Source organism: Lactuca serriola, chromosome 1 (assembly GCF_051521515.1).
Source record: "Lactuca serriola cultivar US96UC23 chromosome 1, Lser_US96UC23_V15, whole genome shotgun sequence".
Lineage (NCBI taxonomy): Eukaryota > Viridiplantae > Streptophyta > Magnoliopsida > Asterales > Asteraceae > Lactuca > Lactuca serriola.
Genome location: NC_136408.1, coordinates 70,543,435 through 70,570,703, shown reverse-complemented (window position 1 = coordinate 70,570,703; position 27,269 = coordinate 70,543,435).

Sequence of the window (27,269 nt, the reverse complement as noted above, 5' to 3'; positions counted from 1 at the left end):
GGAAAGAGTTCATGGGTTGCTTAGGGCTTAAGCATCCAAATTAGGGTTTCCTTGTTAGATAACCCTAATAGCCTCACTATTTAAGGAACCCTTATGCCCCAAAAACGTGGAGAACTTGTTCTCTAGGGTTTCCACACGTTTTGGGCAGCCTCCTTCTCTTCTCCTCTTCATCTACTTGCTCTTGGTGTTTGTGAGCCATTAGAGGAGTGACATTTGTGACTCTATGCTTTCTAAAGTCAATACAAGAAGGAATTGAGATTGTTATTGCTATATAACAATCAAGGTATGATCTAAAACCTAATTCATATGTTATATTGATTAGATCTAGGATTTTAAGTCTTGGATTAAAAGCATGTACAATAGAGAAACCTAGATCCAAGCATTAGGGTTGCATGATCACATAGGATGTTCTTATGGTTAAAACCCATCAGTGGTATCAGAGCCTTGATTGGTTTCTATTGTATTGATGCCTTGGTTATTTGTTCAAGCTTCAAAAATCGATTTTTTGGCCCCCTGTCTGATGAACTCGGCGAGTTCCAATGTGGACTCGGCGAGTAGCTCCAACTCGGCGAGTCCATAGAGGAACTCGGCAAGTTCGAGCGTCAGAAGGAGGCTGTTTCGGGATTTTTGCCTATTTTGACTTAGGATAATCACCATAATTGTTTAAAAATAATAAAATTCGAATTTTATTGATTCCTTATGATTATCCTTGTCAAAATAAAAGATTTTGGTCATCTAATTAGATAATTGTTACCTTATTTGATAAATGTTAAGTTATGGAAATTATTTGATCATTATCTTGCAAGAATTTGAACTAGATCTAATTAGATAACCACCAATTATAGTTAATTGCCTTATTTGAATTATGTGATCTAGAATATTCTTGACAAAGTTTGGAAAAGTTTCAAATTAATCCCTTTAGGTTTTATAGTTTAAATTAGAACTCAAAAGTTTTGTTTTGAAATTTAAATAGTTGAAACCCTAATTTTTTGAAAAAGGTTTCAAAACTTGCCCTCAAGTTTTGGAATTTAAATTTTGATTAAAAGTTTAATTTAGGAATGTTAAATTCTAAAACCCCAATATTGTTTTGAAAAAGATTCAAATCACACCCTTATGGTTTTATTAATTAATTAAGGTGTATAATTAAACGAGGTTTAATAAATCAATAAAGTTTTGGTTTACAATTTAATTGAATTAAAAGTATAATTGTTAAATTTGACCACCTAGTATTTTAAAAGTGTAAAATACGCCCTATACTATATATAACATTAAAAGTCTAACATTATATATATGTATGAGTAAAAGTCAATCTTACCGTTAGTAGGCCTCATTTACGAAGCTGGTCTATAATGGGTGTTTAAGGAAATTGCCTATAAAATGACAATTGAATGAGTATCCACTCTTACCCACCGCTGTAACATCCAAAATTTCAAAACAATTAAAACTTTTCAAAATCACCCATTTTATTAACATTGTTGCAAAAAGGTTTTCAATACATTATTAAACAGAGTAATTTCCCAGATTCATATCATAAAACACCAACGCGTGGAACGGTACGATCACGCCTTTGCCTTGCCACAGACTCTTGAGAACCTGAAACATAAAACCACAACTGTAAGCCCGAAAGCTTAGTGAGATACCCCCAGAATACCAACCACATATACGCCTTTCCAGGCCCTGACCTTCCGGTCCAGCACACAACATAATCGCCTTCCGGCCCATAACATATTGCCTTCCGGCCCGTAAGCATAAAATGCATATATAACATAACAAATAATCATATAGCAGTTCATAGACAACAATCGATCAACAGATCACATATCATAGCATTACTCTAAACAAGATACCGGTCTGGCCGGTCACTAGCATAACATTACCCTATGAATCAGTCAACATACTAAATGCATACATACGCCTTTCCAGGCCATGACCTTCCGGTCCACATAGTAATGCCTTCCGGCCCATAACATGTATTGCCTTCCGGCCCATAACATATAACAACTGACAACTACCCGAATTTCCATCCGATAAAAGGGTTGGCATTGGTGCCATAAACCCTAGCGATATAGTGAGGATAACTCACCTCGAAACTTCCGACTGAATAGATAGCTCAAGCTGCTCCGATCACTGATACGATCTCCACCTCTGGACAGTCACCAATGCACTGAACTCAAACAATAACAACAATTACCAAAATACCCCTGGAACCACTGGTAAATCCTTGGTCAAAGACAAGGTCAAAGTCAACCCCTGACTGACCCTACTCGCCGAGTCAACCCTATGACTCGCCGAGTCCCCATACTCAGAACTTCACTCAACCCGCGATCTAACTCGCCGAGTCACCCCAAGACTCGCCGAGTTCAACGACTCTGAGTCCACTCGCCCTTAACTCACCGATCCCTTAAGATTCCCTTCCTACACGTCGAGTATCCCCTTTTTACTCGACGAGTTTCTCCTGGAAGAATCGCGGGGCCACCCCGACTCAACTCACCGAGTCTGAAGAACAACTCGACGAGTCCCAGTTATTCTTCAAGCTACTCGCCGAGTCTGTTCATCGGACTCGGCGAGTCCATGCCATGCAACCGCTCAAACTTCCTTCTAAGGTCAGAACTGCTCCGACCATTCATAAGTCTGGCCTTCCTAGACTGATCCACCACGTAAGGTCCTCATTTCAGTGCTCATGATACACCCCATGATTCATAATTCACATTTGACCTAAGGCATAAGGATTCCAATCCAAAGCCTTCATCAATTCCCGAAATGCACAGGCATGGGACATTCTGGACCTACAAAGGTCCCAATACAGGGTTACAATCGTTTGGGGGACTTGGGTAACATTCAATCTAGTCACAAAAGGGGTTCCATAAACCCTAATTCCATGACACATCAACATAGCAGAGCATAACTCGAATTCTTACCTGAATAATGTGCCCTCTGTGTCCCCAAATCCTCAGAACGTGACTCCCTTGCTGTTCCTTTAGCCAAGCCCTTCTCTTCCTTGCACAACAACTCTTCCAAGATCAACAATGGCCCTTAAACTTTGCTCCAGATGCACCCAATCGATTTAGGGTTCTTCTCAGAAGGCTAAAATGAACAATGACGGCCAATACGTGCCTCTTATATGTCCCAAACCTGAACGGTTAGGGTTTTCGCTAAACAGCGCAGACTCGCCGAGTCCATATCTGGACTCGTCGAGTCCAGTCGCGAACCCGTGACCCGGTCTGCGATCCTACTCGGCGAGTCTAGGCTCCAACTCGCCGAGTCCCCTCTTAAAACTCCCCCAAAATCATAATTATATCAATATTTGGAATTCCGGGCTGTTACAACTCTCCCCCACTAGAACTAGACTTCGCCCTCGAAGTCTCACTCTGAAAATAGCCCTAGATGCTGCTCCCACATATCACGTTCCAGATCACAGTTCATTTCCGATCCCCTCCGGTGCTGCCACTGAACTAACACCAGAGGTATCTCCTTATTCCTCAGAACCTCAATCTTCCGTTCTCTGATGACCACTGGCTTCTCGGCATAATTCAGGCTTGCATCCACCTGAATGTCTTCTAATGGAACCACTGCCGACTCATCGGCTATATACTTCCTCAATTGCGACACATGAAAAATATCGTGGATTTGTCTCAAATCCGTGGGCAACTCCAACCGGTAGACCCTCAGGCCTACCCCCGCAATCACATGAAAAGGCCCAATATACCGGGGCCCCAACTTGCCCCTCTTCTTGAATCGAATCACTCCTCTCCAAGGAGAGGCCTTCAGGAGTACGAAGTCACCGACCTGAAACTCAAGCTCGGACCGGCGTCTGTCTGCATAACTTTCCTGTCGGCTCTGGGCGGTCAATAACCTCTGTCTCATCTGCTGAATCTGCTCTGTCGACTGAAGCCCGATCTCTGTACTGTCCATCGCTCTCTGTAACCGAGAATTACCCAAGATGCAACTCCGCTCTAAATCTCAACAATCACTCGACCCATAAGGGTTAGGAAACCATGAACCACCGGATCCCCGATCTAGAGCCCACTTTGTCCATTCCGGACCGACTGAGGGACCCATTCTCACTCTCAGAGCAACTCTCACGAGTTCTCCTCTTGCAATCACATACACCTGCTGAACTAGCCCCAACGCCCGCAGGTTGGAAGACCCGATACACTGCTGATATCCTCGAACATCTCCCAGGATGAACCACTAATATCCACCCTACACTCTGATCAGAATCACACTGAGAATTTAAGATTCTCTCTCCCCCTGCATCCCTTCTGAGCCTCAACAGACATCCCCAACCCGGATGGGTTCCTACTTCGCTGCCGCGAACACGATGCTCGAAGCCATACTCGAAATACTCTAACCATAACTCTGCTCTGCAGCTTTCATTCTCGTGAACTTGCACTCCCCTTCGGAGTTACACACCTTTCTCTTTTCCTTCCAAGGGACCCTCTTGGCCATAATGCCACTCCAACCGGTGCCACGGTGCTTGCCCCAAGCGACACCACCCTTTTTGCGTAACCGCTATTCACATACTCTGGTTCTCATTGCAGGGGCTCTCAATCCCATGCACTCTCTCCACTCATCAAAATCACTGCCTCAGCTAAACAAGATCACTAACCCGGGGCCAGACCTTCCAATGCAATCACACTGCAACATACACGATCCGCAATCTCAAACTGATCCAGCAATACCAACAGAGTCTCCAGCATGACTGGACCGACTCTCATAACACATACTAGCCACTCGAGGCTATATCTCTGTGGGTCCGTACACCCAAACTCTGCGAACCCTCAGGTTCTAACTCTGGGAACCTTCCGGTTCCAGCTCTAGAAACATGGACAACATAATCCCGTGGGATTAATGCAGTACAACCCATCACGTACATCAAGAATACAAATACTCTGATCGCATAACCCCGGTTACTTACTCAAACTTGATCCCGGCCTGCTCCCAGGCCTCCACAATCAAATGCCCTAGGTCTGTATCCCGCCCCGCGTACTCGACAATCGCTCTTGTCAGCCTATACTCTGAGCTGATAGAACACTGCTGAATCCCAGCAGCTAAGCACCCTCACATACTCAACGATCTCCCGGAGAATTCTCGAATTCTCCCCCACTTAAAACACTGACTCACAGCCACCGATCGCCATTAACGACCTTCCAGAACAATCCCGCACAGAGAGAACACTTACACCCTGACTGCTTCCCTCAAGCATAAGCAACCCTCAGCAAAGCACATCTCCTCCCTGATCAATCCGCTCAAAAGAATCTGGTCTTTCAATTATCCACTCCACGACTGCAGATGCTACCCGACATTCAACCCAGTGCCGCATTACCACTATCAACTCTCACGAACGATAACCAACAGAATTCCCAAACAATAACCCGTAACCAAAACCCACAACCTGCAAGGGATGAATACCGCATCGAAAACCGCACAAGGCTACCGGCACCAAAACACCAAACTGTAACCATACCAAACCATCAGGGAACAACGAATGCCCAAGCGAAAACCTGAAACACCAATCCATAACCATGCCAAACCCGCGAAACAACGAATACCGCATCGAAATCCACACTACCAGCACAAACAATACGACACAATCAACGCAAGCTAATCAAGACATCAAGAAAGCATCATACCCGTAGCTGCCTTCGGCACTGCTCCGTCTCCCTCTGCCGCAAGCTAATAAGCACGACCCTGAGCCCTTGGGGCTCCGCTCCATCCTGTCCTCCTCCTGAACTCCTCAAGGTGGCCGGTGCTAGAGCCTGCACCGGTCCTGCAGGAAGCTGTGGACAGTTGACCCTCAAATGTCCAACCTGCTGTCAATGATAACAAATCCTCGAATCCCGAATCGGCACTGACTGCCGACAGTCCCGCGCATAGTGCCCCTCTTTTCCGCACTTGCGGCATGCACCACCGGACCAGCAACTCTGGTGTGACCCCTCCCACACTTCCCACAAGTGTGGCCGCTCCGATCCCCCATTCTAACATCTACGGTCCTGGACCGTTTCGGCGCCGACTGCGACTGCATCGGGGCCTGCCTCAACTCACGCAACTGCAACTCAACCTCTAACTCTCGCCACATGGCGGCCTCCTGCAACTCCAACAAGGTCTCACACCTCTGCGCAGACACGAACTGTCTGATATCCCTCTTGAGCATACTCAGATATCAGGACATCTGAGCCTGCTCTGAAGCGAACTCAGAGCAAAACATCGCCCTCTCAATAAACATCCTGGTGATCTTAGTCACCGACTCCGTATCCTGCTTCAGCTCAAGGAACTCCCGAGCAAATCTCTCCTTCTCATCTCGCGGAACATAGCGAGTACTGAACATCTCTCTAACTGATCCCCTAAAACCGCAGCCCTCTGCACGTCGAAATATGACCCCGTGGTCAATCTCCACCAATCCTTCGCCCCGAGCCTCAATAGGTTCAGAGCACACCTCACCCTCTGATCAGCAGGGCATAAACTCGTGGAGAAACACCCCTCCACGTCTGATAACCATCTCATAGCAACAATCGGGTCCTGAACCCTATTGAATGTGGGAGGCTTCGTATAATAGAAGTCCCGATACTGAAAACCCCGACTAGCTCCTCCCCTTGCCGCTGCTACAGCCGTTGTAGCCGCCGCGGCAACCGTCTCTGCGAGAGCCGCATATCGCTCATCGAAATATTCAATCATAGCGGTCTTGATCGACCCAAACAACTCCGGCAACTCAGCCCGGAACAATGCAGCAACCCCATCACGCAGGATCTCACGAATCCTCGCATCCCGCTCGCTCGTTCTCGTCCGATCGATAACCTTCGACGGCACTGATCCACCCGGAACTCGCTCTCCAGCTCCCGATCCTGATCCGGATCTACTATCATCATGCCTCGAGATCTCCATAATGAAGACACCCTACCAATCTCAGACACTTCCCAAAATCCTGGGATCCAACTCTCGCAACCCTACCCTAGAGACCATGGTTTCCCTGATACGCGTATGGGTCCTGTGCTTTCAGTAGTACGGGCCCATACTACCTTCCACACCTACCCATATTTGTATGAAGTACTACCACAATACCCTAGGGAACATGCATAACAACTATCAACCCTCACCACTAGAGGAACACTGAGAACATCCCATAAGGGACCCTAGACTACAGGCATCACATATCAGGCAACATTATCATGAATTCCTGAAGATCCCTAGCCTAACTCTAGCATGTTGTTCTACCAAGCTCAAATAAACAAATATCATGTATGGTATCTTGGGGTTACTTACTGGCTCCGGCTGATCGTACCTCCGCGTCCTCCTTTTACCAAATTTGAAAACCATTTTAATTTCTCATTTTAAAATCCTCCTCGATTTGAGACTGGAGTCACACGAATGTTTCCCCAATTCACTCAAACCAAGGCTCTGATACCAACTTGTAACATCCAAAATTTCAAAACAATTAAAACTTTTCAAAATCACCCATTTTATTAACATTGTTGCAAAAAGGTTTTCAATACATTATTAAACAAAGTAATTTCCCAGATTCATATCATAAAACACCAACGCGTGGAACGGTACGATCACGCCTTTGCCTTGCCACAGACTCTTGAGAACCTGAAACATAAAACCACAACTGTAAGCCCGAAAGCTTAGTGAGATACCCCCAGAATACCAACCACATATACGCCTTTCCAGGCCCTGACCTTCCGGTCCAGCACACAACATAATCGCCTTCCGGCCCATAACATATTGCCTTCCGGCCCGTAAGCATAAAATGCATATATAACATAACAAATAATCATATAGCAGTTCATAGACAACAATCGATCAACAGATCACATATCATAGCATTACTCTAAACAAGATACCGGTCTGGCCGGTCACTAGCATAACATTACCCTATGAATCAGTCAACATACTAAATGCATACATACGCCTTTCCAGGCCATGACCTTCCGGTCCACATAGTAATGCCTTCCGGCCCATAACATGTATTGCCTTCCGGCCCATAACATATAACAACTGACAACTACCCGGATTTCCATCCGATAAAAGGGTTGGCATTGGTGCCATAAACCCTAGCGATATAGTGAGGATAACTCACCTCGAAACTGCCGACTGAACAGATAGCTCAAGCTGCTCCGATCACTGATACGATCTCCACCTCTGGACAGTCACCAATGCACTGAACTCAAACAATAACAACAATTACCAAAATACCCCTGGAACCACTGGTAAATCCTTGGTCAAAGACAAGGTCAAAGTCAACCCCTGACTGACCCTACTCGCCGAGTCAACCCTATGACTCGCCGAGTCCCCATACTCAGAACTTCACTCAACCCGCGATCTAACTCGCCGAGTCACCCCAAGACTCGCCGAGTTCAACGACTCTGAGTCCACTCGCCCTTAACTCACCGATCCCTTAAGATTCCCTTCCTACACGTCGAGTATCCCCTTTTTACTCGACGAGTTTCTCCTGGAAGAATCGCGGGGCCACCCCGACTCAACTCGCTGAGTCTGAAGAACAACTCGACGAGTCCCAGTTATTCTTCAAGCTACTCGCCGAGTCTGTTCATCGGACTCGGCGAGTCCATGCCATGCAACCGCTCAAACTTCCTTCTAAGGTCAGAACTGCTCCGACCATTCATAAGTCTGGCCTTCCTAGACTGATCCACCACGTAAGGTCCTCATTTCAGTGCTCATGATACACCCCATGATTCATAATTCACATTTGACCTAAGGCATAAGGATTCCAATCCAAAGCCTTCATCAATTCCCGAAATGCACAGGCATGGGACATTCTGGACCTACAAAGGTCCCAATACAGGGTTACAATCGTTTGGGGGACTTGGGTAACATTCAATCTAGTCACAAAAGGGGTTCCATAAACCCTAATTCCATGACACATCAACATAGCAGAGCATAACTCGAATTCTTACCTGAATAATGTGCCCTCTGTGTCCCCAAATCCTCAGAACGTGACTCCCTTGCTGTTCCTTTAGCCAAGCCCTTCTCTTCCTTGCACAACAACTCTTCCAAGATCAACAATGGCCCTTAAACTTTGCTCTAGATGCACCCAATCGATTTAGGGTTCTTCTCAGAAGGCTAAAATGAACAATGACGGCCAATACGTGCCTCTTATATGTCCCAAACCTGAACGGTTAGGGTTTTCGCTAAACAGCGCAGACTCGCCGAGTCCATATCTGGACTCGTCGAGTCCAGTCGCGAACCCGCGACCCGGTCTGCGATCCTACTCGGCGAGTCTAGGCTCCAACTCGCCGAGTCCCCTCTTAAAACTCCCCCAAAATCATAATTATATCAATATTTGGAATTCCGGGCTGTTACAACCGCACTCTTGACTAGTGGAGGGTCGTTAGCCGAACGGGTAGGATAGGATAGAAACCTTCCATTATCAGTATAATGAAGTATAAAAGTAACTAAATGTTTTCATAAAATTCCCAATCTTAGTTACTTTAGGCAAAGGTGAATTGATGCAATTCCATGAAATTACACTTTGTGCCCTTGCGAAGACGTTAATGGAGCGTGTGTGGTTAACCGGCACACTAAATGGTTCTAAGCAAAGGTAACAAAGGGTGACTCAATGTTTGTCATAGTTCGGTGGAACGTGTGTGGTTTACCGGCACATCAAATAGATGAATGTAACATGTGGGGGCACCATGTAGATTTGCATGGTTATTCACACCCGCTTTGTGATCCTCGGCATCCCAGTCACAAACTAGAGGGACATATCGAGATTTAAACATGCCATTGAAAAGGTTCAATGAATCTCAAAGAATCTAGGAGTTTTCAATACATTTAAGACTTAATCTGTTTTTCGTTTTTCATGGTGGAAAATTCGTGAATCATCATTCACTTACCTTCAAATGTTCTGCAACTAGGGTTACGACATCCCTCTCCTGAGTTGTGGAATATTGTGTTGGGTCCTAGCCTTGATATCTCATTTGGGTGATTTATTAAGGACTCAATCAATCAACTAACTTGAATTTGTTTTCTCCCGTTTTGTAGATGTCAAAGTTCGACAACTATGGTCTTCCCAAATCCCGTGGAACAAGCATTCCACATGAAGATGATATTCCACGATTCGATCGAGGAACAAGAGATCATGCTTCACTTCCTCCTCCTCCTCCTGTTATTCTCCCTAACCCACAAGATCGAAGAATTGAAAGGTTCAATGTCACTAAAGCCCTATTGGAAATGAAACATGAAGATGGTAAACCCATGTGTGCCCACATTCTAGGAATGAAATCACACATCGATAGGTTGATAATGCTGGGTGCGTCATTCCCGGATAAGTTGGCTGTGAACTGGGTTCTGCAGTCACTTCCCGAATCATATAATGAGTTCAAAAGAAAGTATTATATGATGGATCATGACGAAAACCTCATTGACCTAACTTACATGCTCATTGCTGCTGAATCAGAAATGATTTGGCAAAGCAATGGAGCGTATTTGTTGGGAAATTCAACCAACCATGCTTCCGAGGACGTTCTAGGAGAACCGACCTGCGTTTACTGCCAAGTGAAAGGGCGTTGGATATGAGTCTGCCCTAAGAGCCTGAAGAGTCCAGAAGATGGGAGAGTCAAAGAGTATGGTTGTGCTTCAGGTAAAATCCACTATCTAACTCCATTAAGTTCCTATTCGTTGATTCTTAATACATGATGTGATAAGATTGCATTTGAATGTTTTGCAGAATCAGTGAAAATAGAGGAAGCTTGATGAAAGAGCAAGTTGAATCTAATCACGAAGAAATGGATCTCGATCGCATGGATTTGAGGATTAGATTTTGAGCTTAGAAAGTTATGATAGAATTGTTAGGAATATTTGACTACATAGTTTTTCAGTTGATTTTGCATTGTAAGGACAAATGTTTTCCGCTGCTTTTATGAATAAAATAAATTTTGGTTTGAATCATTTATTTATTTATTTATTTCCTTGCAATGAAATCGTTATGAAAAATTGATGCTTGCATATTTCTACAACGAATGGATGTGATTCTTAATTATGTTATTTGTGGAAAGGTCAAGAATTTAACAAATAGGGAAAGTTTCTCATCATCCAAGTTTCAATTGGACAGAAACTTGGAATCATGCAACTTGGTTGCACGATGAATGAGAAATTTCATATTTGGAAATTAGACTAATTCTCTGACAAAGTGTCAAGTGAAGGGCTGTGAGATCGAGTACACAAAGTTGTGTGTTGATCAAGTCCACCACAAGAGTAACAAAGATATTCGTCATGATTTACTAAAGGTTTAGTAAATATGATTATACTTATAAGAGTAAGTGTAATCCTGAATTGATTGAAAAAGTCTGAATCAATAGCAAAACGAATAAGAAAAATCAAGTAGGCAGAAAAATAAAAGTTTCTCTATTCTAAGAAGAAGGGAGAGTACCTTTTATTATGTTTTATGATAGGTCTTAATGATTAAGAACCATATCTCAATTGATCCTCTAAGTAAGTCTTAGTGCAATTGTATGTCTAGGAAGAGGAATCAAGAATTGAAGAAATGGTTAAATCAAGAAGTCAATCATACTTCGTTCCAAAACAAGTCTTAAAGCTAAGATTGTGATATTAAGTGACAAGTCTTAAGAAGGTTTAAAACATTCATCAAATGTAGAATTTGGAAAAAGGTTTTCTTATTTTTTGCACATTTGAAGTTGGAAAGTTGTGATGTCTTGGATAAGACAAAGACCAACTAGGACCAATTTATGAAGTGTTTTGTCTTGATAAAAACTACACCAACTCTTGAATATTTGTTTGTCAAGAAATGTTCATTGACAAAAGAATCTTATATGTCAAGGAGTCAGTGGGAGTCTTAATGGTCTTGAAAGGTTTCAAGAACAAATCAAAATAAACCTTATCGATCATCACTAGCACACGAGTAGAGATTTACAACCTATCGTGACGACATTATCTTGTTTCTGTGTCGGTCCAATCGAGTTAATTATGCATATGAGTCCTATGAGTTCTCATTGAATGCATAAAAGGAAAGAACCTTGATCAATGAAAAGTACATTGATAAGAAAGGGTGATCTGCTTAACTACTTGGAAGACATGGTGGGCAGCCGTGTTACCATAAGGCAAGAAATCAAAATTAAGAAAGTTCGGTCCATATGAGTTCGAATTTGTCGTAAACATGGTTTTTGACAAATTCACATGGATAGGAACACATACACCATTAAAATCTAAGTGTCATAAGATTCCCTCCTTCATGAAAATGACTGTGAGGAAACGCTTTCACTAAAAGAGATTTTAAGAAGATAGTGATTGTGAAATTGTATTCTCGAATTCGATTATGGTTACGGTATCCCTTTCCATGATTCGAATTGTGAGATTTGGAAATTAGTCTTAATTGTTTAGACACACATATGAGCTATCTAAAGGAAAGGTGTAGATAAAGTATTATCAAAGCATTAGGTATTAGAAACATGAACTTAAGAAATTCAATAGGTATTGTTTTTTTGAATGTTAAGCTGTTTTTGAATACATGTCAAAGCTAGTGGGAACATAAGTGTTATGTTTATAATAATCATCATGATAGTGGGAGCATAAATGTTATGATTGAATGATTATTGAGGCAAGTATTGCAAGTTAGCAATATTAATTATAGAAAACAAGAGTCATACTTTGCAAAGTAGTAAGGATGTAAAGTTGTTTTGCTATAATTAAGGGAGAGAATATTATGCTTCATTTCAAATATAAAAGCTTAGGCTGTGGAATGTTAATAAATTTAGTCAAGGATACATAGTGTGTTCTTAAATTTCGATTATGATTACGGCATTCCTCTTCATAATTCGAATCATAAGAACGTGACACATAAGATATTATGGCAGAAGATTGATAAAGTATCAAATCTTTATGTAAGACATTATGCATCGTGTCCCATACGCTTTGGGTATAGGATAGATCGCAAATGCTATAATATTTGACCATTCTAAAATTTTCCAAATGTATAGCGCATTTAGAGGGAAAAAGGACTAGAATCGGTTTTGACTACGATAATTAAACAACTATCAAAGGACGATCCAAAGCTTGCTAAGGATTGGTCGTTTGTGAGTAGATGGAGGTATGATATTGGATGGACCATATCGACATTATTATGAATAGATAATGTAACACCCGCGTTTCCAGGCTAGGCATTATCATTGATGTCATAGTCTAGGTTAACCCTTGTAACTCTTTTTGAAGTATTAATGATGAAATATTTGAGTATTATGTGAATTATGCGTTTATTTTCTTAATTATTATAATTTAATGAATTAAGAATAAAATAAGCGTCAAATTTGAAGTGTTGGATAATCACAATATCTTTGCATAAAGATGTAGTGGTCGAAACAAGGATTCCGAAGATATAAAGAATGCCGAAATCCGAGTTATAACGAAGAAGTTATGACCTGTCGAAGTTTCGCGACAGAACCGACAACGCTGAATGACGTAAAAAGTGAAATTTACGTTAGAGCAATATTTAGCCTTAGTGATCTAAACGAAAGTCGTAGAGTTCGTTAAACCGAGAGCGTGCATAAAAAGAACGCCCAAATCTGACTTCGTATGAGGAAGTTATGATTTTTCGAAGTTTCGACTTAGCAGTATGCAGCCCGAATACTCGATTTGAGATCGAGCGGTTTTTAGCCGAAACAATCTAAATGAGAATCGAAGTCTCATTAATAGGAGTAAAACGATAAAAAGATAGGCGAAAACGGACGTCGGATGAAGAAGTTATGAATTTATAACGGAATTTTCCTGTCCCGGCCTACTAAAAATAAATAAAAATAAAGTCAAAATTAGCCGACGGAGTCTAAACGAAAGTTGTAGATCGTAGTCTCACCTACGCGTGGATATAAAGAACGTCAAAAACAGAGTTCGTATGAGGAAGATATGAAATTTTGAATTTTATTAAATATTTTCGATATTTTATTTATATATATATATTCTGATATTATCCGAAGGGGGGGGGGTCAGCGATCTTATCGTCATTACGCCCAGCGTAATCTCAAGTTACGCCCAGCGTAATTCGACCTTCTAGCCCCTATAAAAGGGTGTCGAAGGCAGCCGAGTAGTTTGCTCATTTCTTCCCTTTTTCTCGCGTTTTTGCATCGTTTTTCATGCAAGAATTATCCCGAAGCCCCGGTATCATTCCCGAGCCCCGAAGCAAGTCCCGAGGTCCCGAGAAGTAAGATTCCCGAGCCGAAGCTTTGCCCACGAGGAGTCCGGTTTTTGTGAAGATCTTCCAGATTTGCCGAAGAATACTACTTCTACAAGCCGTAGTGCTGTCCGATCATCTTCTGATCAAGTGAGTGTGTAGTTACTTTCTTCTAACGCATAATTATGAAGTATTTTATACGAAATACGTGTTATGTGTATAATTTTGTTGTTATATGTGTGAATGTATATTCATTCTCTTCTATCTCATAGATCTGATTTATTTTCTATGAAATACGTGTTATGTGGGTGTGCCTCATCTGTTATGTGGAATATGTATTGAATGAAAATGCTATATAGGTTTTAAACTATGTATGAATATATATATTTTTATCTACTAATATGTTGGGTAGAACATGGGTAGATAGTTGGTGTGTAATAAACAGATGAGAGGCCTCGATGTTGTTGTTGTTGATGATCTAGTTATTCAACGGAGTATGGATAACGACCACAAACTCTTTCTAGACAATCCTGTGGAACGCTAGCAGGTTCATAACCTGTAGGTGTTGTGAACGATGTGTTCACCGGTGTACTCTATCCCCCTCATGGTTGCCTTTAGGATATCTATTGTTGAGGAAACCCCTTAACAGTAATGTCCGTCCCGATGAAAATCCTAGATTAGGTCCCTTGAGATAGATGTTGTTTTAGGGACGTAAAGTGAGGATAACGGGAATGGGTAATCGGCTTATTGTTGGTTGGTGAAATTAAATATAATTTATTTATTGTGGGTTGAAAACCCTATATGCTCATCAGGCTCCCAAGCCTGATACACTCAGTTTTATTTGTATTACAGGAAGTGGCGCAAGGGCGTAAGATGGATGAATCATCGAGTTGTTTTGGTTACAAGTCTGTATATGTATATATTTGTTGAATGACTTGTAATGTTATCGTTTATGCTTTATGGTCTGTATCGGAACATGACATCCCGAGTTTTGATTATATAATCAAAATGCATCTCTTGATGAAATGCTTTGATAAATATTATTTTATCATGTTTTGTTTTGGGAACAAATTCCGCAACACTTTTAAATCAAAAGGATTTACTCTGAAATTATTTTAAAAAGCATAAATGAAATTGGTCTTTTCTGGCCGTGATTTTGGGGATGTCACAGATAAGATTCGATTGAGAATAAGTTGTCATATGGTAAGTATGGAAAGGTTTTCATATTGGGAGTTGGATATTAAGAATCTATGTCTAGATTAGAAACTTTTATGCAAGAAGGATGTTCAAAGGAATGTACCTTGAGTGAGAGACATCACATCTATGGAATTGTCTTGTAACAATTTCCGATAGAGAGCTTTGTAATTCATTAGCAATAGTCATTGTGACCTTAGTGCAGTGACATTACAAAAGAATCATTGCATAAAATGTTAAAATCTAACATATTCTATAAGTGACAAGAATTTGATATTCTTATACTTATGATAAGGATTGGGAGTTGTGAAATGAGTGTGATTGGAAATGTGTTCATTTGATACATTTCACAAAGTAAGAACCATAAGTAAACATTGTGTGCATGCTAAGAGCATGGGACAAGTGTGGTAATAATTCAAGTAAGAAGTTGATTACCCGAAACGATAAATAATGAGTAATCGATATGGTGATAAATAAAATGTGTTTTATTTATACTCAAAGGTTTGAGGCCATATGGGATTAGTATTATCCTTGTGTTTCACTTTGCATGTTTTGACTTCCTGAATAATTTAATTAGTTGAGAACAGTCAAATTATTCGAACGGGCCACAATCGTTCATATGTTGGAAGTAGGTATGAATGAAGACTGTCGTGAATTGGTGTGTGGATTGTCTAAAGAGTATTAGACATGAGCAAATGTTTGCTGCAATGTTCAAGAGTGCTTATGAATATGATTTGAGCATTGGATCAAACCCACGCTCACTTGGATCACTTCATGGATTTGTATCACGAGTGATTAGTGAGACGATAACATCTTATATGATTGAAACCGAGATGTGTAAGTTGTATCTTGCGAGTCGGTTGCACATTGATAATATGTAAACGCACCAGTAACTTGGTGTTATAAAACATATTGTTGTGTGTGATTTGGTGAGTGAGTGCAAGCGAGCATTGAGTCAAAGTTTATTCGTTCCTTTTATCCAAAGTAGGATGAAAGCGATATCTGTGGGCCCCTCGATGATTTAGTGATGACACCTAAGCGCTTGGCCAAGCCGGGACTAAATTGATGTGTTCAATTGTAGTCTGTTGTCAGTCGTCATAAATCTGAATTCGAGAAACATCACATAGACAGAGAGAATGATTTAGATCCATGTCTCAGTCTATACGATATCTAGAATGGAGGAATATATGATCCCTTATCTAAAGGACACGCGTATCTGATAAGATCAGAGTTGACAGCGGCTTTGGAAAGCTACGATTGCAGATCAGGATCTGAAGTCATACGCGGAATAGTTATTAGACTTATCCAAGTGGGAGACTGTTGGATTAGTGTCTAAGTCCATAACTATTTTGGTATGTACTTGACCCGATGGTGCATGGTCCTTTTGGGTTGCCTTCACCAAAGCAACTTGATAGGATGAATTATGGAGAGAAAGGATTAATTATGATTTATTAATATATTATGAGAATAATATATTAAAGGAGAAATCATATTGTTTAATTAATATTAGTCAAGAATTAATAAGAATTAAGTTTGTGGCTAAAAGACATTAATTAAACTTAAGGGACTAGAACTATCAATTGTGTGATAGTTGAATATTGAGCTAATGGACTCCTTATTAAGGGGGTGGACGAATTCTATGGGAAAACCCATTAGAAATCGTCCAAAGGCCTTAAGGAAAGAGTTCATGGGTTGCTTAGGGCCTAAGCATCCAAATTAGGGTTTCCTTGTTAGATAACCCTAATAGCCTCACTATTTAAGGAACCCTTATGCCCCAAAAACGTGGAGAACTTGTTCTCTAGGGTTTCCACACGTTTTGGGCAGCCTTCTTCTCTTCTCCTCTTCATCCTCTTGCTCTTGGTGTTTGTGAGCCATTAGAGGAGTGACATTTGTGACTCTATGCTTTCTAAAGTCAATACAAGAAGGAATTGAGATTGTTATTGCTATATAACAATCAAGGTATGATTTAAACCCTAATTCATATGTTATATTGATTAGATCTAGGGTTTTAAGTCTTGGATTAAAAGCATGTACAATAGAGAAACCTAGATCCAAGCATTAGGGTTGCATGAGCACATAGGATGTTCTTATGGTTAAAACCCATCAAGTCACCCATTACTTGGTGTTCACAGAAACAGGATACGGTGGCATTGTCTTCATGTGAAGCCGAGTATATGGCTGCATCAGCAGCAAGTTGTCAAGTTGTTTGGTTAAAAGATTTGATAGAAGAAGTATTTGGGACAAGTGAGAAGGAGGTGGCTCTTAAGATTGACAATACGTCAGCTATTGCGTTAATTAAGAACCCAGTATTTCACAAATGGAGCAAACATACCAAATCTAGATACCACTATATTCGTGAGAGGGTAGAAGAAAAGGAGATCCGGGTTGAGCATGTGTGTGGTAATGAACAAAAAGCTGGCATTTTAATAAAGGCACTAGCGAGGGTTAAATTTGAAGAAATGAGGAGGCTCCTGGGAGTTGAAGATCTTACTATGCAGATTTAGAAATTACGGAGGTGATTGTTGGAAATTTGTGAATTATCCTATATACGATGAGGTATAATAGGAGTTATCTAGTTTTATGGGTTGACAAATTAGATACCGATAAGGATTTGATGCTAGGATCTAAATAGATGCAAGTTTGTTATGTCTTGTATTCTATATATATACATGCTATGTTATCGAGCTGTGATATCAAGAGTAAACCAATTGAGTTTTTTGTGCTTTAGTTTTTCTCAATAATAACCATTGTGTGTTTGGTTAGATCTTGTTTTGCTTTGATATTAATACCGAAAATCAACTGATAGAAGTTTGAAAAATCGTTTTTTGTTTCCTTTTTGTTTATATTCAGAGGTGAAATAGGTTCAAATTTTCAATCAGACAAATTGATTACAGACTTGATGTGACTTGAGCACGTAAATGAATTCTTAGATTCCAGTTGATTACAAGCTTAAACACCAACATTCCTCACCGATGGATATCAAACTGGAAACAAGATCTAAAATTAATCTAATACTTGAAGAAGATACTAAGAATCTCTATAAGTTGTGCACAATGCAACTTTTCTTGCTCAATAATTCGAATTTCCCATCACTAAGAAATAAAAAAGGATCGAATTTCTGAAGAGAAACTTATAGATAAAAGATCGTTCATGGTGAGTCGAAGCTAGATCTTCTTCTCAAGACGAGGATTTTTTTTGTTGTATCTTTAAACTTTTTTGGGGATTCAAATTAGGTTTAGGTTTTGGGTTTGGGTTTATTTAAATAAGAGAAAAAAGCAACAATGAGAGAGAAAGTGCGTGTGTCGAAACGACAGGATAGAGAGAGGGAGAGAAATTCGGTGATAGGTCGTAACGACAGGCTTTTGTTATCGGCTAATGCTCATTTTTATCTTATTTTTTAATCTTACTTTTATTGGATTTGAAATCCCATGTCATGCCTTTTTTTTAAATACTTACGTTATTGGGCTCTGTTGTGGGCACGACATGCTGATGTGTTTCAATAAACACGACATGTGGGTACGTCTAGGGGTGTAAACGAACCGAGCCGAGCCCGAGCCTAGTCAGGCTCAGCTCGGGCTCGTTTAAGTTATATGAGGCTCGAGCTCGAGCTCGACTCGATATGAGCTTTCTTGTACTGAGCTCGGCTCGAGCTCGTAAATAATTATACAAGCTCGGGTCGGGCTCGACTCGTTTTTTGTTCAACGTGCCTAAATAAGCTTAAGCTCGGGTCGAGCTCGTTAAGAAGCTCGTTTATTAATATCATAAAGTCATAATTCACCAAATATATTTTTATTTTAATATATAAAAATAATAATAAATTATATTATATAAAAGCTCGTTTAGGCTCGCAAGCCTAATCGAGCTTAGTGACATAGTGTGACAACCCGAAATTTCCATTCAGTCAAACCCTAAAACTCAATCACTTTTTATTATAAGTTAAGGTCATTATTTCTCATTTTTATCAAATTTAAAGTTCTTTTGATTATTTTAATAATATTCTTTAAACGAACGGGTGAAAGAAAGTGTCGTCTCGGGTTTTGAAATTTAAAAACCGCAAACACCTCGTGTCTTAGAAGTTCGCTGCCAAACTTTTAAGTTTGGGTCGAAAAATCATCCAAAAATCGTAAACTCATGCATAAACATGAGTTTACTCCCCAAGACTAGTCATTCTTGTGTTTACTCCCCAAACACCAAAAGAGTAAACTCCAAAATATCCTCTCAAGTATCATCCAAGTTTTTATTCAAAATCTTCAATCTAGTAAGTGTTTCTAGCCCTTTCAAGTTAGTATATCACTTAATCTAGTGATTGTACATCCTTTAATCCATCCATTTTTGTGTTTTGACTAGTTTTCCAAAAACACCAAGAACACCAAGAACTAGGGGTGGCAAATCGGGCCATCGTGTCGTGTTTTTGTCTGACACGACACGACACGACAAGGTTTTATGTAACACGAACACGACACGACACGATCTCGTATTTTTTTTAACTAACACGAAAATGAATCGATTAAAAAACGACAAACATGACACGGCACGACAAAGATAAAATGAAATAAAAATTATTGTATTTAATTAATATTTATTCAGAGATAACACGAAAAACACGACAAACACGAAAAACACGACAGAAAATGTTAAATCGTGTCAATATCGTGTCAAATTTTGAACACGAACACGACACGACACGATGTCATGTTTTTTACATTTGACACGAACACGACACGGACACGAATTCGAATTTCAATTTTGTCTCAATTTCGTTTCATTTCGTGTATTTTTGTCGTGTCGTGTCATCAATTGCCACCCCTACCAAGAACACACACTAGTGTTCTTGGACTTTAAGTTCATTTCAAGCTTCCACAATGTAAGTACTTCTATCCTAGAGTCATATTAAGCTTGTCTTTCATATTAGCATCAAAGAAAAGTCCCAAGATCACCAAGATAAAGGTGTTCATGGTTTTTGGGAGGTCCCAAAACCGTAAACACCAAGAATAGGGCCAAAATGGTGTGTTAAGGTGCCTAGATGCTTCACAATGCCTTAGGGACTTGTCTAGATTCATCCTTGATGAGGTTATCACACAAAAAGCACCAAAATCATACATTTTTATGTGTTTACGGTTTGAGGATCTCCCAAAACCGTAAACAACCCAAATGATGTGTTAAAGTCCCATAAATGTACCACGGTTGTTCCTTATGTCTAAATCTAACCTAGACTATTGCCATATATGTTTGAGCTAAGGACTTGAAAACCGCCAAATACCAAACTTATGAGTTTTAGGTAGTAAACTCATGAGTTTAAGGTAGTAAACTCATGAGGTAGTAAACTCATGGAGAAATGGTCCTTAGACCGTAAACTCCATTTAGGAGTGTTTTGATGCCACACAACACTTCCTAAGGCTAAATCGTGAAGTAGGAATGCTTGGAATAGCTTAGAAGACTTCAGAACAACAAATGGTCAAAAGGTTAGGAGTTTACGACCGTAAACTCAAGAGTTTATGACCGTAAACTCAAGGAGTGTTGGTCTTTAGGGAGTAAACTCATTTTAGGAGTGTTCCTTGAACCCCAAACACACTAGCCTTTCCCTACAACACTTAGATGCACTCCTGAACCCTTATAACACTTATACAAAGTGTTTGTTATGTCCAAGAGTGTCTTGACTTGTTTATTAGTTGTTTAAAGACTAATTGTTTATATACATATGTCCTCATATGTAATTAGGATTTTTGTGCGTGTCTAAGTCTTCACTTGACACCAAGCACTTATCCGACACTTCCTTCCGATCCACTCACAACAGGTGAGTTCATACCCCTTTAACTAACCTTTGAAATACTTTTAAATGTTTTTAAATGCTTTATGGGGGGGGGGGGATACAAGTAGAATTATGCTAGTTATTATATCAATCATATGTGATTAATAAATAGCATTCAAATGATTGGCTACTCATTAGCCGTTTTACCAAACAGTTTCCTTCAAATGTTTTTCATAAACACTTTATATGTTAAAAACTCCTTATTAAACTGTACATTTTACTCTGTATGTTTCATTTCAAACTCATTTACAATTGTGTTTCAAACAAATGTTTCTTTATACTTAAACTATTTTTATCAAACCCATGCTTCTAACCCGTTTTATAGATTAACATCAAGTCGATCTTTTCTTAGATAATAATTATGTTCAAAGGTTTTACAAAACTTATTTTATGCTTTTATATTATCAATTGCATGCCTATATATGTATAGTTATATAAGAAATGTTTAAAAGACTTAGGAAGGCTATCCACCCTATTTCCTTTTCGCGCTTGAGATGTGGTCTGGTGGGATATCGGGTACCCGTACGAAGGTAGTTTAAATATTAGTTATATATATCATGTGTACATATATAGTCATAAAGGTTCTTCCAGTCCATTCAGTACCCTTGGGTAGCAAGGGTATACTTCCATGTTCATACGTGCCAGTTACATTACTAGAAAGCTACCGTATGGGTAGTTTAGGAAGATACTAGATCTATTACTAGAACACGATATCATACAATGAGTCAGTTCATTCATGAGTCAATACTTGATAGATAGAGAGAGAACACACGTCACAGCTAGTACACACAGTACACTACTATACTATTACATGAGTACATTTACATGATTACTTTTACATGATTACAATTTCATGAGTACGTTTACATGATTACATCTACATGAGTATATTTACATAGATACGTTTACATGAGTACGCTTACATATACGATAATAGGACAGACATCACTAGGTGCTATAGCATGGAACGAGTTCAGGATCTAACTATACCAATGAATCGCAACGCAACGTGATAGTTATATTGGGTATACATGATCATAGTAATGTGGATGTTCACGGCGTGCAAATATGCATGGGCGTGTAAAGGTCTCAAAATCCCTTTGACAGGGGAGTGTCTAGCCTGGGATCTAGCCATCACATTATACCTTATCCCTCAAATAAGGCAATAGGAGTACAGAAGTAGTTATTTATTACAAATACTATAGTACTTAGAAGAATTACCCTAGACTTAAGGTAATTGGTACAGTTGTAGTTCAACACTACACCATAGTACTATTTCATTTTCCCATTACATTCACTTCGTGAACATTCACACGATGCACGGTAATGTAGAAACTATATTTTTGGTTAATGATAGTCAGACTTGGGAAAATACACACTCTTACAAGAGCCACACACACAGACACTAGATGCCTTGGTAGAAGGATACGATTAGTAGGAAACATAGGGCTTCCCAGGATCATACAAAACATTTTCATACTTACAATTCATATACATTTTAATACTTACAGTTTATATACATTTTCAATACTTACAATTCATGTACATTTTCAATACTTACAGTTCATATACACACAAATACTTACATACAAATTAAGACACTAAAATACTTATGATCTCACCAGCTTTAAAGCTGATACTCTCTTTCAAAATAACTTGTATCCTCAGGTCAACCATAGACACGTACCGATGCAAGGTGTAGGGAAGATGAAGCTCGTTCAAGACTGATATTTCATTTTGTTTATACTTTAGTTTCTATTATAATTTGACAGAACACTTGTATTAAAATTATATTATTAATGCAATGGATGATGTTGTTGCTTGTTTACTACTTTTCATTGTTGTGATACTGTACATGACGTCCTCCGCCCCAGAACGTTTCCGCCGTTTTTGGTTTTGGGGTGTGACACATAGGCTCAAGCTCGAGCTTGTTTAATAAACGAGTTTAATATTAAACTCGAGCTCGGCTCAGGCTCGTTTAAAATCGATTTCGAGTCAAGCTTTTAACAAGCCGATCTCGAGTAGCTCACGAGTAGCTTGGCTCATTTGCACCCGTAGGTACGTCATGTTGATGAGGCTCAACAAACACTAGCTAAGTGCCCGTCATACCTAGTTTTTGTGTTGTGCTCAACATGTTTTTGCCTTTTTATCTTTCCTTTGGTGATTTGTTATCATCAATATTATTTAAGTGTAATATGATTAAATTTCTTGATCAAAAGTGATCTTGGAAAATATTTAACAATTTATGATGGTACGGAGTGCACATTTGTTTAAGTTTTCAAGATTCAAAGTACACTGTCATTTAGGAGTGAAGCCCCTGAACGGGGGTCTGGGGGCAGCGCCCCTGGGAGCGGGGTCCAAGGGGCGGCAGCTCCTGGCAGGGTCCAAGGGGCGGATCCCTTCTGGGATCCGTTTTTTCAGAAAATGGAGTCGTTTTGACCCTTTTCTTAAGATCCGTTTTTATGACAGTTTTTGGCAGTTTTATGACAGTTTGCAACTGCCTTGTGACAGTTTTCAGACATTAATCATATAAACTTTTTTGGTCATTTTTAAGGTGCACTTCTTCAATAACATTTCACATGTATTCTCTCATTTTTAATCTCTGAATTTTATCCAATTGAGTGTTCGATCTGATACATCGAAATACTTCAATTTGACAGTGAATCACGACTTTCAAAGAATCCAAACAATTTGTTCGTCCCCTATTTCTAACAAATATTGAAGTATTTCGTGACAATGGCAAATGACAATTCTGTGAAGGACATGACAAGCAATTTTGACAAACTGAACAAGTTTGAAGGGCAAGATTTTCATAGGTGGTAGAAGAAGATGCACTTTCTCCTTACCACTCTAAAAAGTGGTGTATGTCTTGAGTACACCCATGCCAAAATTCATTGAAGATGAAATTTTGGAGGCGACAAGGAGGAGATCAAAGTGAGATAATGATGACTACATCTGTCATGGTTATATTCTCTATGATATGTTTGATTCTCTATTTGATAACTATCAAAATGTTGAAACTGCAAAAGAACTGTGGGATTCTCTTGAATCCAAGTACATGATTGGAGACGCTTCTAGCAAGAAGTTTCTTGTCCGTAACTTTATGGGTTACAAGATGACTGACTTCAATCCTATTATGGAACAATTCTATGAAATGTTAAGGATCTTGTGACAGTTTGCTCAACACAATCTGAAAATGGATGAAGCCATTTTTAGTGGTTGTGATCATTGACAAACTGCCCCTTCCTAGAAAGATTTTAGACATAATCTGAAACATAACATGGGGGAATTAACTTTTAGTCAGCTTGGAATCCATTTATAGATTGAAGAGTCCTTAAGGACTCAAAAACTTGATAACAATCCTAAAGACAATAACCAAGTTGGCTCCTCTTCTGTGAACATAGTGGAAGGAGAAATGTAACACCTGTAACTTGAGGTAATGATAATTATTTAATTTATTTATAATTAATTGTTGGAATATGAGATTAATATCAGATTGTTGAGTTGGTCCTTAGTGAGTGGGCCGTTGTGTATTGGGCTGACTGAAAACGTACGTTGGGCGTAAGCTTGTCGTACGCGGGGCGTAGTGAAGGCATTGGATGCGGGGGGTTGATGTGTGTACGCGTAGCGTATGTGGGAAGACGCAAAACCTTAATTTTTAGGATTTAAGCCATATAAATACGACATTATGTCCCAAACCCTAGCCTCCTTACCAGCCACCTTGACTCAGAAAAACCCTAGAAACCTAACCCTCTTCATCTTTGTGTGGTTTTGATATTGTGAAGCCCATTTTGGTGATTTGAAGCTTGGAAGGAGAAATAAGAAGTTGAAGAAGAAGAACTTGAGTAGCTTGAGCTCAAGGATCTGAGATAACATCACCATTTAGCACTCATTTGGGGTAAAAAGCTCACAACTTGCCTCATGAATGCTTAGATCTATGATAATAGTGTTTTGGGACCTTTTTGGTCCTAATAATGGATTTTTATGGTCCAAATCCGTTTCTAGGCTTAGTGTTGTCGAAGTCCCGGTACTGGAAGCCCCAACCGGCTCCTCCCCCTGCCACTGTTACAGCTGTTGTAGCTGTTGCGACAGCCATCTCAGCTAAGGCTGCGTATCTGTCATCAAAATACTCCATCATAACGGTCTTGATAGACCCAAACAACTGCGAAATCTGACTCCGGACAATCTCGACCACCTCCTCATGGATGATCTCCCTGACTTGATCCTCTATCAATGCTGGTCCATCCTGACTGATGAGCTTGGGTGCTGCCGGGGCATCCTGATCGTCCTGTCCTGATCCTGATCCGGATCCCCTCGCGAAACGCCTCGTAACCACCATACTGAAAACATAACAGGAAGATATCAAACAATCCGCCCAAACAACAGGGAAACTAACCCCCAACCACACCCCAGGGGTTGTGAGTTCTTTGCTACGCGTATGAGTCCTGTGCTTTCAGTAGTACGGACCCATACTACCTTTCACACCTACCCATATTTGTCTCAAGTATCATCACAACACTCTAACAATATATAAACATAGCGAGCGCTCAATCCTCACTCCTAGAGGAATGCTAAAACATCTCCTGACTGGCCTCCCGGCCTCGCACAACCCACCCATGAAACTTCCACCAACCCTAAAGCACTAGTGTATGCTAACCATACATAACACTGGACCCTATAGACTTACAAATATCCGATCCTACCCTAAGCCCCCAAGAGAACATAAGGCCAAACCAAACATTCTCAGGCTATAAGATCTTAATTATGTATAACTGTGATGCATACACTAAGCCACTACAATAATGATGTCAATCTCATATAAAGGAAACCCTAGGCTAGCTGGCATCATGTAATCTGGCAATTCTATCATGCAATTCCTGAAGATCCCTAGCCTAGTACTAGCATGCTGTTCTAACATATCACAATATCAAATAACTGTATGGTATTTTGGGGTCTACTTACTAGCTCCGACTGATCGTACACTTGCATCTTCCTTTTCTTATCTTGAAAACCTTTTAAAATCATTTTGAAAATATTTTCCTTAGTTTGAGACTGGATTCACACGAGTGTTCCTCCAATTCACTCAAACTAAGGCTCTGATACCAACTTGTAACATCCATAAAATTCATGCCAAATTTAAACTTTTAAAAACATTTCAAATACTAAAAGTTATTACAAAAAGGTTTCCAAAATAGTTTATATCAGAGTATCCTAGAAATCCAAGTCAAATTATGAGGAAGTTTACGGTCACGCCTTCGCCTTCCCGCGATCATCAAAAGTACCTGAAACAAAATCAACAACTGTAAGCTCGAAGGCTTAGTGAGTTACCACCAAATACCAACCTCATATAACCATAAACATATCATATAACAAACACAAAACAACCATGCATCTCGAGTCTACAGTGTGACTGGTCCACCCGCACCGGGGCTTCAGTCTACCCGGTCCACTCTCTGAGTCTACAGTATGACTGGACCGCCCGCACCGGGCCTTCAGTCTATCTGGCCCACTCTCTGAGCCTCGACACGTCTGGACCGCCCTCTCGGGGCCTTCAGCCTATTCGGACCGCTCGCCGGGCCTTCGGCTTGACTATGTGCCCTCCTAGGCTTGCAGTCTATCCGATCCGCCCTGGGTATGTTGGCCTACAACACGAAGTAGGACCCACTTCAACCCAACCCCCATACCAGTCAAACAATCATGTGCACATAATATCATACGCTAGCATGTATATAACAGATAACCATATTGATCTAACAGATCACTAACACACCAACCATCCTATAACTAGGATACCGACCTAACTGGTCACTAACATAACATCATCCTCGACCTAACACAGGTCACTATCATAGCATCATCCTATATGCCAGGATACCGACCTAAACTAGGTCACTAACATAATATCATCCTAACTACCAGGATGCAGATCTAGCATATCAAATAAACATATCAAGCAAATACCCGGATACAAATCCGATAAAGGGCCGACCTTGGTGCCTTAGACCCTGTTGATATAGTGAGGATAACTCACCTCGAAATGTCGGTCTGAACTGAAGAATCGAACTCCCGAATCACTATCTCATCGGAAATTCCCGAACTATCATATAATAAATACCAAGTCATTACACAACA